At 45.2% G+C, this 12,600-nt stretch overlaps 1 pseudogene; it reads left to right on the forward strand.

The window, feature by feature from the left end:
- Window positions 1–624: 624 nt before the first annotated feature.
- LOC113886431 lies at window positions 625–12,363 on the forward strand (annotated as a pseudogene).
- Window positions 12,364–12,600: the final 237 nt, after the last annotated feature.

The following is a 12,600-nucleotide window of genomic DNA, read 5'->3' on the forward strand; positions in this document are numbered from 1 at the left end:
AACTCTTTCCTCTATTCCTTCTTCAAATGTGGCTTGTGAATAACTTCCACACCTGACTCTGAAGCCTGGTTTCTGGAACTCAATTAACAATCTGCTGGTACCGAGAGATTTCCAGCCTTGTCCTGTGTTTCTGTCCTTTATCTCCAACCAGATTCATAAAGCAAAGTCCTGAAAAAAACAAAAGTGTGATTGTAACCCTGTCAAGGCCTTTGAATCTCCAAGGTCCTAGAGCATCAAAGAGGGAACACATCCGTTTCATCCAGGCTAGTCTCAGACCCCAGCCTCGCTCAGCCAGGGGTTCCCTGAGGAAACATAAGACACTTATCTAAGTTACCAGAAGGATGAGAAAGGAATGTTTCTCACTTGAATACAGGTGCATGTTATCCAGTTACCCAAGTTCTCTGTTGTATGAATGAGGAGCAGGAGCTCTGGGGATTCTGAGTTGGGAGTGAGTCAGTCACCACCTGCAGGACTGCCTCCTGGGGTCACTACAGCAGGGTCTCCCCCACTGTGCCTGGAACCCAGAAGAAACAGCCCTGAATATTGCTTTCCTGCTGGTACATGAAGGCAGGTCTGATGATAAAATCAGAACCAGACTTCAGGGGCAAAGGTAAAGGACCTTCCACTCTGGTGCTTGCAGACATCTGAGACCTACCCAGCAGTGGATGCAATTGAACTTTCTCTCATCTTTCCCTTCCTGGAAGTCTCCTAGCCTGGGAACCAGAGTTCCTTGGTCCCAAGTCTTCACTAACTTACCTGCAACCTTAAGGTGAGTCATACACCCCAGGGTACAGTTTCCCATCTCTTGGATGAGGGAGACTGGACTTGCTCCAGAACACTTCTTCCAGACTGAGGCTCAGTGCCAATCAGTGGACAAGTGGCTCAGAGGTGGGTATTGCTGAGGATGCTGAGGCTGCCTCTGGTGGGCAGGGGGCTATAACTGTCTGGTGATGATCATGGTTCCTGGGCTCAGGACTGGGAGTGGTAGACCACTTGGCACACAGCTGCTGTGACACCAGGGAACTTAGAGGCCTTGCCCACTGGAACTTACCATCATTTGGGTTCTGTGGGATGAGATCGAGTAGTTATAAGTCAGAAGTTACCAATGGGGAAGCTTGTAGATTCCTCAGCAGAACCCAAATTAGGCTAATGAATCATCTCTCCTAAGAAACTCTGGGAACAAGATATGCCAGGACTCTTAGACAAATTTTGTAGTATTTTAACTACTGTTTAGAGTAGGTCATATTTTGGATGACCTTACATTTGCTCTCTGGCTTGGGATGATACCCACAGTTAGAGTGGAATCAAAGGGCTCCTGGGGGAGACTGTCCCTCTCCCCGTGACTCATTAGCAGTGAGTACAGCTTTATCCCCTCCACATCTGGAGTAGAAATTAAAGCAGGAGGGAGGCAACCTCTAACTTTAACAGGAAGACTCTTGTAGATCTGGCCATCAGGTAGGCACTATTTGTTTCCCAGTGCTTCTTCCTTCCCTCCTGGATCCTGTACAAGCTGCCCCCCTCCTGGTTATTTGGTTGGGAATTCCTCCTCCCTTCTCTGGCATATATCCATTCAGTCTCACTTGTGGCTTCCTCTCTACCCAGCCCCTATCCCTCAACTGCAGATGGAAATGAAGAGTGGAAAACCCATGAGGGGTCTGCCCAGATAATTCTTTCTAAAAATGTCTGCATTCCTTCTCCTTCCAGACCCTGTCCTGAATCATCAGGATATCCAACAAGATGACTCAGTGGCTTAGAAGGGGAGTGGAGATGCAGATAGTGTTGGAGGTAAGGTTGTCAGGTATGGGGGAATGGTTTTCAGATGACAAGAGAAGAGTAGGAGTAAGGAGCATGTGGTCCTCCAACCACTCACTCATTGGGGACCTGCCTGAATCTTCTATCTTAGGCTCCTCAGGGTATCACTAAGACAGAAGCTTCATTCTATAAGCTTCTTACTACAAAAGGATTTCAAACATAACATATGTAAGAAAGAGTATCATGAACCCTATATTTCATCATTCAGCCCAATAACTTAAAAACTAACCTCTTAGTCCCACACGTTGTCATAGACTGGAGACTATGCAACATCAATGTGGTAGCCAATTGAGTTCCTGGTGAAGACGTTCTTGATGTGCATCAGGTCTTTCTCTTCTTGCTATGTTCTCATTTGTGGTGGGGGAAGGGAAGGAGGAAGAGGGAGAATAAGAGAGAAAAAGATGGAGAGGATAATCCCATCATGAGGGACCTCCATCAAAACCTTATGTCAGCTTGCATAACTCCCAAAGGCCCTACTTCCTAATACCATCACTTTGGGAGTCAAGGGTGAACAAAATTCAATCCATAGCACCTATGCAGATCTGTTTTAAATCAAGACAGACCATCATTTCATTCTCTCTTTTACTCCATATTCATTTTTCCTAAAGTGTTTTAGGGACGAGATGAACATTTCACAAAATATACAAAATGAGTATTTGGGGTAAAATGATAGGATCTGGAAAAAATGCTCTTTTGTTCCCAATAAAATTAACATCTAATATCCAGTCCATGTACAAATTTCCCTGATTCTCAAAAAGCGGTTTTCACAGTTTATTGAAAGAATGTAGTTTATTGAAAGAACTAGACTGCTAGCTCTCTTAAGATAAAGACTACTTTTATCTTCACAACTTTGACTTTGAAGCCTTTAACCCAGAACCTAGCACACAGTTCTTCCTTGTATGTTTGTTGGATGCTATAAAATATCTTGTGGATGCATATGACATTTCTTCCAATACTGAAACCATGAAATTAAAGTACTGCTCTGCCCTAAATCTTTGATGCAGACTGACATCATAGGTGCCCCTGATGTCTGCCATTAGACCCACTCCCTAAGGCCAGTTGTATGTCCCTGAAGTCTTCACTTTATCATCATCCTAGCAAACTCCTCTCCAATGAAGACAGCAATGCATATCTCATGAAGTGGCTAGGAAGATGACATGAAACCACGAATGTCGAGCATGGCCCTTAGTATCCATTTTTAGGATGTTCTTAATGGTTTTTTTTCTCCAAGTAGGCAAGGTTCTCCGTCTTCTTAGATGCCCATGCAGATCAGTTTGGTTTCCCAGCCAACCATTAAGGAAGCAATTACAGTTCAATTCTCTGTATTCTGTGAAGTTTCAAAGTCCACTAGCCAAGGACACTGATGAAGGTAAAGATTTTATTGAGATCTTTGTGTTTTTTTTCAGACCTATTATTGGCCTAAAGGGCTAAACTAGGGCATGTCAGAGCATATAGAACGAGGGGCTCCGGGTCACCACTACATACTAAGAACCTGAGCTTCCCTGAGTCCTTGGACCCAGGAAAGAAGCATGACGTGGCTTGTGCTCCTCAGGCTGGTGGCCTTCTCAGATTGCATAGTCATGTAAGTATGAAGACTGTAAGCCACATCATCTACCTTTCTGTGGTTTTTCTTTTCATCTGATTATTGGTCTACTCATCAGGTTTAGAAGGGAATGGAATATTTCCCTGGCAATCTTAAAGTTCGACCCTTACTTATTGATAAGTACCTTGCTATAGGAACTGTAGGACCCAAGGTTCTTGGTGTAGATTTGCATAGTTGCACAACTCTTGGGGTCCAGTCATGTCATGACCTATTGAAATTGGAACTCCTTGCAATTGTTCAGTGCACAGTCAATGCAGATGTAGGTGTGGTCCTGTGGAATAGCACTTTTCTACATTTTATTTAGCGTGTCCTCTGTGTTCCCTCTCTACTTCAGTGTGTATATGTCTATGTCTGCATCTCTGTATCACTATCATTTCTCTCTCCATCCCTTTGGAAGTCTCTGTGAGTACATTTCTCTCTGTGGTGTTTTCTTTTAACTTTTCTTTTAATTTTCTACATTTTCTGAACTTGTTCCCTATCTCCTGGGTTCTTCTTTCAACTCTCTCTTCTCTTTCAACTAGGAGAAAGATTGGGAGAGCTATTTATACACTGTTTTATATCTGACAAGCAGTGTGACCACAGCCAATTTACAAACCTCTTGCATTTCAAATTCCTCCCTTGTAAAAGAGGATAGGAATCCCCCTTCTACCTCTTTCCTTGAATTTCCATGAGGAGGATACAGTGGGACTGCAACAGCAGTGCTAATGGCCGTCAATGTTGAGACTTCCTATTTATCAGATACCTTATATCTATCACTTCACTTATCCCCAAGATATCCTATTTGGAGGGTTTGAATCATTACATTCCACCATTTTACCAGAGGGGAGACTGAGACCCCATAGGGTCATATGGCTTACCCAACATTACAGAACAGAATCTTTATTCAAACCTACGTCTTTGCCATGGAATATGCATAAAATTCTTATAATAAGATGACTCATAAAAATGATTAGAAAATACACAGTGCCATTACAATGACAGTTATACCTTAACACTGACATCTAATTGTAGCATCTTCTTTGTTTTCTTAGTCAAATGTTCAGTGAAAGAATACCTCTAAGGAAAGTGAAGACCATGAGAAATACCTTCAGTGGAAAAAAACATGCTAAACAATTTCCTCAAGGAACATGTTTACAGACTGTCTCAGATTTCTTCTCATGGCTCAAATATAACTATTCACTTCCTGAGGAACATCATGGATGGGAGAGTTTTGGGAATATGGTGCTCCACAGCATCTCCTGGTGCTCTAGCCTAGAACTGGGGCTCATCTGGAGGTGCCATGTGGGATGTTGGGGATGGGGCTCCTGCAGAAGGCAGAAACACTGGGCCAAAGGGGCCCCACACAGAGAAGGCACTCTCATCCTCAACTGTTAGTCTTGGTGACTGGGCCCAAAAATTACCAGGTGGCAAGTAAACATCCATTTCTGTGTTAAAGATGTGTCATTAGTTTGAGGGAGATTGTTCCTTCTGAGCAGAAGGCAATGATGACCCACTACAGTACTCTTGCCTGGAATAACCCAAGGACAGAGAAGCCTGGTAGGCTGCAGTCCATGGGGTCGCTAAGAGTCAGACATTGAGCAACTTCACTTTCACTTTTCACTTTCCTGAATTGGAGAAGGAAATTGCAACCCACTCCAGTGTTCTTGCCTGCAGAATTCCAGGGATGGTGGAGCCTGGTGGGCTGCTGTCTATGGGGTTGCAAAGAATTGGACACGACTGAAGCAACTTGGCAGCAGCAGCTACAACAGCAGCTCCTTCTGCACTAAGGAGGTCAACTAGTTACAGATGAAGTGTGAACCATCTCTGATCAGAAGGTAGAACCAACTGCAAAGCAATTGTGAATAACCAGGAAGAGGAATTCAGTTTCCACAGATGCAAGAACCACAGCAGTAAAAAGTTACTGAACCCAGATTCCATGTAAGGCCATAAGAATCTAGCACAGTGCTTACTGTTTTTAGATTCGAAAAAGGGCTTATGTTGTCTTCAAGAATGCCCATATCAGCCTGAGAGATAAGCAAAGAGTAAATAGATGTCAAATGAAAGGGTCACTTGTGTGGTGTTGATCGATTGTGGTCTGAGTTTAGAGTTAGTGCCTGGGGTTGATCAAGAAGGACCTCCTGGAGAATGGGGTGCTAAGGCTGGGTTTGAAGAGACTACAGAATTTCTCAAATGAAGGCACCAGGACTTCCCTGGGTGTCCAACGTTCCTGGAGGTCCAGTGGTTATGCCTCTGTGCTTTCAATGCAGGAGGTACCACTTCAATGTCTGGTCATAGAATCAATATCCTGCATACAATGTAGCACAGGAAAAAAAATATCAAATGTAAAGACCTCTGTGATCAAAGTCTGTGAGCTTCACAGTGGTTGGAAAGTGATCTCAAGAGATATATGACACCCAGAAGGAGACATCAGTGTGGGAACAGAGGGTAGCCAGTTCTGCAGTAACCCACTCCCTCCTTCTCCATGTAGATGCTCTACATGTGTAAAATCACCATTGGAATTCCCCTCAGAAATTCCAGGTTATCTTTGACACATGATCATCTGACTTGTGGGTTCCCTCCTTCTTTTGCCCCAGTCCAGCCTGTCATGAGTACAGACACCCTGTACCCAGATCATCCTTCACTTGCCCTGCCACCCTGTTTCCACCCTTGGCACCTGATTAGACTCATCTCTAGTGTCTGCAGATACACAAGTTAGGTTCAGACATTACAAGTATTCCACCTTCCAGCCTACCTAAAAGACCTTCAGGATCGCCTACGGATCTGGGAACATGAAGGGATTTCTTGCTTATGACACCATTCAGGTAATGTGTAAAGAGAAGCTGAGTCAGGACTGGCTATGGAGTGACCCCTGCTTGCAAAACAGATGCAGGACCATCTGGCAGGACCCTTCCTGGCCTAACTCCCATAAACATTGGCCATCTTACCCACAGGATCCTGTCCCTTGGGAGGCAGTGCCCATGGTGACACACAAGCAAATGGATTAGCAAACCCAGAAAGTGGCTTGAGGTTTGGACTTGCAGCTCCTCTGCCCATGAGCAGTTCAAGGTTCATTTTGGTGGGAGCAAGATGAAGGGAAAAAAGCACCCACTTTTATATTCACAGACTGTTCCTGGCACTTTCAGGTAATAATTGGTTTAATCCTGCAACAACCCCACACAGCAGGTGGTCTGATTAGCTCATGAGACATATGAGGAAACTGAGGTGCAGACATCAAGGGCCTTGCTGAGGTCACACATGTGGTAAACGGTGGATCTGGATTGGCTTTTCAGGACTGCAGTTGCTGTAGGGTGTTTAGGGACAGGATAAACCTGATCTAGGGACCCTGGGGGCAGTCAAGGGATTCAGGTATCCATAGTGGGAAACTGGAGACCAAGGAAATCAAGGGGCCTGATAAATGAGTTCTCACTCTAGGGTGCCTTTGAGAGTCTAATAAAACATATGGCCTGCCTCCCCAAAGTACTTGAGTAGTTCCCCCCTCTCTCTTTCTCATACACACTCACACAAATATACACATATCCCCAAAAGTGAATTTCCCAGGCAGTAGTTTCATAGATCCCTGCAAGTAAGATTGTGTTTTTGGCTTCTATCTTCCTAGACAGATACAGAATCCACAGTATCTTACAAAGAATTCAGTCCATTCCTGTCATTATGTCATAGTGATGCCAGAGAAGGCTACTTGATCTCGACTCATTTTGTCCACGAGGGGGCACCAGTGGGTCCTGGCCTGACTCTTGGTTGCCCCACCGGGACAGAAGCCACAAGGCCAACTTGACGCACTCTGGTGGTGTTTTTCAAAGGGGCAGATGTTTTAAAATTCACAGCCTCTCACAAATGGAACCCAAACTCCCCTCCCAGCTTGGTCTAACCGTCTGAGGTCCACCAAAGTCACAGCCCAGCCTCAATTCTCTGAGGATTTAATGGCAATGCACCCCAGCCCAGTCCTAGCCCCACTTCATATATCTGTAAGTGGGAACATTCTTCTCTCCCACAGATCAGGGACCTTGTAAGTACTGACCAGCTGTTTGGTCTAAGCATTGTGGAATACGGGTGTGAGGGTGCACCTTTTGATGGTATCTAGAATTGAACTACCCCAACATATCTGTCTTTGGAGCTATCCCCATCTTTTCCAACGTGAAGAATCAAGGTGCCATTTCTGAGCCTGTTTTGCCTTCTACTTGAGCAAGTAAGACTCAGATGGACCATCCCTTTCTCCAAATTAGCTGTAAGATGCTTTCAGTTGCACAAAAATTATAGAACATTTGACAAAGAAGAAACCTGAGAGATAATCTAACCCAGGATAAATATAGCCCCAGGGCTGTACTTGGCTTCACCACTGGCTTTTATAAATAACATTTTATTGGAACACAACCCTGCTCCTGGACTAAAAACCAGTAACTTGGTCTAGGGGGGTGAGTGAGGAGGAAGACTAATGGAAGGCAACAGGAAACAAGTTGGAGGAAAAAGCAATATGATTTGCTTATGAATTTGATCAGGAAGGAAGGACAAGGATGGTGGATATCTTTCCTTCCTCATTAGCTTTCCACTGGGCACCCAGGACCAGCTACCCATTTTGCAGGAGCCAGTGAAAAATAAAAGTGTGGGACCCAAACAAACATGTGGGATCCCTTAAGATTTAAGAAATATTAGGAATTTCAAGACAGGGAGAGCAGAGCTGGGGTCCCTTCTGAGTGTGAGGCCCTTGGGACAGTAGAGGTCACAGGCCAGTGGAGCCAACTCTGGGTGACTTGAACCCACACCCTTAGAACTCCCAGGCTTTGATTTTCCTGAAAAATGACAAGCTGGACAAGGAGAAAGCCATTAAGCTTCAGCACCGTGTCCTCTGAGTGTGTCTGAGCACTCAGGTTGCAGGAGGTAGAACATCTTCAGAAGATATAGTGGGTGGATCCCAGCCAGGTGTCTGTTTCTAACCTCCTCTGTGCCACTCATTAGCCAGTAACTGACCTCAGTCTGGATGTCAATCACTCCTAGACTCGATTTCTCCATCTGTACATGGGGACCTTATTAGGGCCTTGATGGGTGGACCAGCACAGCTCTCAGACAGTGCTGTTGTTACTCTCCTCCAAGGATTCCCTTCCCCTGTCTTCTCTCTACACAGGCAGGGCGAAAGGCAGTGTGGTGATGTTTGTTGGGGTGGATAAATCCTACTAATAATGAGCAGTCAACTGGGTACCATTGATCCACACGAGCAATTGAAGTATACACATGGACAGGTAAGCCTCTGCCTCTGAGGGTCACCCCAAGTGATGCTCCTGCTACTGTACATGGACACAGGCAGACACACACAAATACACTCTCAGACACAAAGTCACACATAAATATACACCACCCACAATGACACAGACACACAGACACATGGAAATACACAAGCAGACAGATATAAACATACACAGAGACACATATAAACATGCATAGCTAGTCAGACACACACAAGCACTCACAGAGACACATACAAACACACACACAAACACATATACCAACAAACACACAAGCAGATAGATATGCAAACAACCAGTGGGTTCATAACCCCCAGTCCTTCTGACCAGGGCTCTGACCAGGGTCCTAAAAGGGTCTGGAGAGGTCTGTGCATCTGGGAGAGGATTGCTCCCACTGCCCTGTTAGGCATGGAACATGGTTAGAGGACTCGACAGTGTAGTGAAAAGAGGATCAGGGAGAATTTCTCCAGCCTGAACAGAGGTATAAGATGACCAACTCTCCAGGGCTACCTGGGACCAAGGAAGTTCTCAGTACAGATAAATGTCACTTTAAAAACAGGGAAAGTCCTGAGCAAATGGGGAGAACTGGTCTCCTAAGGGAGCAACTACTGAGCAATGTAGAGAGACTTGCTGAAGTCTTAAGATGTGAAAGCAACTAATAAAAAAGGCACCCCATGTTCATGGGCACACAGTGGGGCAGGGGCTATAACAGAGAATCAGGAAGGTGGGATCCAGGAGTGACCTGAGGACAAGAGGAATAATTGATAGGATTCTGTATGATACCCTCAGACAAAAGCTGACCCATCCTTTGGAGTTTCTGTGGGCTAGTCATGTATTTCCTGGCTAGGGTCTCAGGGTCTGAGCTGGTTGTAGGAGCAGTGCTGGCAGACATCCTGGGCTCCCAGAGGATCCCCTCTCTCCCACCTCTGCTGCCCTCTCAAATCTCCATCTTCACTCTGCGATTGATCCGTTATTTGTTCCCCACAAGATACAGCTCTCTGGATGTTTCTCACTCATTATTTTCACAGTTTTCATTCACTCACTAAACAGACAAGCCTTGGGCATCCACTGTGTGTCATGCACTTTAGGGAGGAAATGAGAATTAAACTTGCCCTCACATCTAAGAAGGCAGATGCACAGGAAATGAGACACACACATAGTGAATTGTGACTTTGGTACATGCTAGACATAAGGAAGTGTCTACAGAGACTGTCAAGAAAGGAGACTGATAAACACTGGGAGAAAGACTTCCCTGAAACCATGACAATTTAGCTGGAATCTGGAAGATGAGAAGAAATTTGCTAGTCAAAGGGGAGGGGGCTCCTCTAGGAAGGAAGACCAGCTTGTGTCAAGGTCCAAAAGAGCCTGGTGTATTCAAGAACTGCATTCAAGAATGTCAAGGAAGATGCCGTGTTGGGAGCAAAGGAAAAGAGGGCAAGAGACAAAGGGCTGTTTAGAAGACAATCAGGAAGGGGGCAGCTCTGGGGAGACTCAGAGTAACCTTGATGCCTGCTTCGTCACACTGTCTCTCAGCATCTCCATGAAAAGAAAGGTTATTTCTTGTTCGGCAGCTGCAAGGCCCTTTTTGATACTGGAACATCACTGATCCTTGGCCCAAGAAGACTGGTCAGTAACATCCAGAAGCTCATCGGTTCCATGCCACGGGGTTCTGAGGTGAAGTGTCATGCCCCAGGGTCACTCCCAGTCTCCACACACAAGAAGGATCTCCAGGGCCACCCTCTCTCTCTAATAGCACTATGTTTCTTGTTTTGGTCAATACCGTGTCCTCTATTATCTTCACCATCGATGGTATCAACTACCCAGTCCCAGCTCAAGCCTACATCCTCAAGGTGAGGGGAGAACCCTGAAAGGTGGTTTTCAAACAGGAACTTGCAGGAACCCTTTGGCTGCAGCTGGGAGGAGGGCGCCTTCTGCAGGCCAATTCACACTATTGCACATGATGCAGAGACCTGGGGCTGGCTAGAGCCTCCCACAAGAACCACTTGAGAGTAAAGGGCCACCTGGGACACTGATCATCTTAAAATAAATGTGGAGACACCACGCCATGCTGGCATGGTGGGAGTCACAAGGAGAGTGGAAACTCAGGTCCTCAGTGTTCAAAGAGCTTCAGTTCAGTCTGAACCCTCAGATGAATGAACATGGAAAGTCAGCTCTAGCAGTCCTTGAAATAAGTCATGTGACAAGGAGAATAGCTGGGGACAGTCCCAGTGTGCTGTCCCACCATAGGGATTAACAGTCTCCCTTCCCTTCTCACAGTTTTCCTGGTTTGGATGATAAATTATATGCTCACCCGAGTTCTTGAATGCATCTTCCCCTAACTGTCACTGGGTACCCGCTTTGTGAGTCAGGCTCCCTGACCCCTCTGCGGGGAGGCTGGATTCTAATGTGAATAAAGGGTGCACAGTGACTGCTCAGCCCAGGCACAGGGTGGAGGCTTCATGTCAGCTCGCTAGGGGAGTTTAGAGCTGGCTGATGGGCTCAAAGAAGACTTTGAAAAAGGAAGGGAATTTCAGGAATTCTAAAATTTTAAACTCATGGAGCCATATGGAGGGTGGCTTGTTTCTAGGGAAAACTGCACTGGATTCCATGCAAATGGCATCCCAAGGTGCTCTGCATTGGGGCACTGGGGACTTACTCGGGGTGATGAGAGCTACAGACTGACTGGTGTTGATGGGGAACCAGAATATGTTACCCAACCAAGCCTGGAGTAGCCAAAGACAGCAAGTGTGGGCCAAAGGAGGCTTCCCAGAGTTCCTAAGTTAAGTCTTCAAGAACGTGTTGTGGGCACTGTTCTATTTAAAATGGATAACCAGCAACGAATTACTGTGTAGCATGGGGAACTCCACTTAATTATATGACCACCTGGATGGGAGGGGTATTTTGGGGACCAGGATACCTGAATACATATGGTTGAGTCCCTTTACTGTACACCTGAAACTCAGAATATTGTTGATCAGCTATACTCCCATACAAAATAAAGTTTTGTTTTGTTGTTTTTTTTTTTAAGAAAGTACAGATTGTGAGGACACAGGAGGACAACTAGCATTCTCTGCAGATAAAACAAAGAGCAGGAGAGAGAAGGAAAGAAATAGGGATATAGGAGAACTATACATTCTTTTTTATTTCTAAAAATTTTATTGAAGTATAGCTGATCTTCAGTGCTGCATTTAGTTCTACTGCACAGCAATGTGACTCAGTTATACAAAAACAGAAATATATATTATTTTTCTCAATCTTTTTCATGTGGTTTATGACTGGATATTTAATATATTTCCTTATGCTCTTCAGTAGGACTTTGTTGTTTATCATTCCTCTGTGTCCCCAACTCTCAATCCTCCCATCCCCCACACCCTTCCTCATGGCTACCTCATGTCTTGGTCCTTTTTGGTTGTGGATGAACTCTCATATATCCTGCTAATGAGAAAATCCCTTGATACTTACCAAAAGAGGGAAATAAAACCAAGAATTGTGCTGGGTCTGGATATCTGTGGGAGTCGAATGTAAGGGCTCAGGCTGACTGGTGCGTGTCTCTGACTCCCCCAGGATTCTAGAGGCCACTGCTATACCACCTTTAAAGAGAACGCAGTGAGGACATCTAAAGAGACCTGGATCCTAGGTGACATCTTTCTGAGGCTGTATTTCTCAGTCTTTGATTGAGGAAATGACAGGATTGGCCTGGCACCAGCAGTATAATTTCTTGGAGTGGTTCAGGAATCAGTGAGGCCGCTCCGAGCAAACACTAAATCACACTTAGGGTACTCCTGCCCAGGATGCTGGTGAACTGTATTTGGTGGTCTGCACACCCTACTCTCAATAAAGAATAAAGGGTTTCACTCATAATGGTGCTGAAACAAACAGGTGCCTCTGTTTGTGTCTTGGAGGTGTACAATGATCAGGAAGGATCTAGAACAAAGTCTGAATCACAGTTGA

The sequence above is a fragment of the Bos indicus x Bos taurus genome, chromosome 29 (assembly GCF_003369695.1).
Source record: "Bos indicus x Bos taurus breed Angus x Brahman F1 hybrid chromosome 29, Bos_hybrid_MaternalHap_v2.0, whole genome shotgun sequence".
Classification (NCBI taxonomy): Eukaryota; Metazoa; Chordata; class Mammalia; order Artiodactyla; family Bovidae; genus Bos; species Bos indicus x Bos taurus.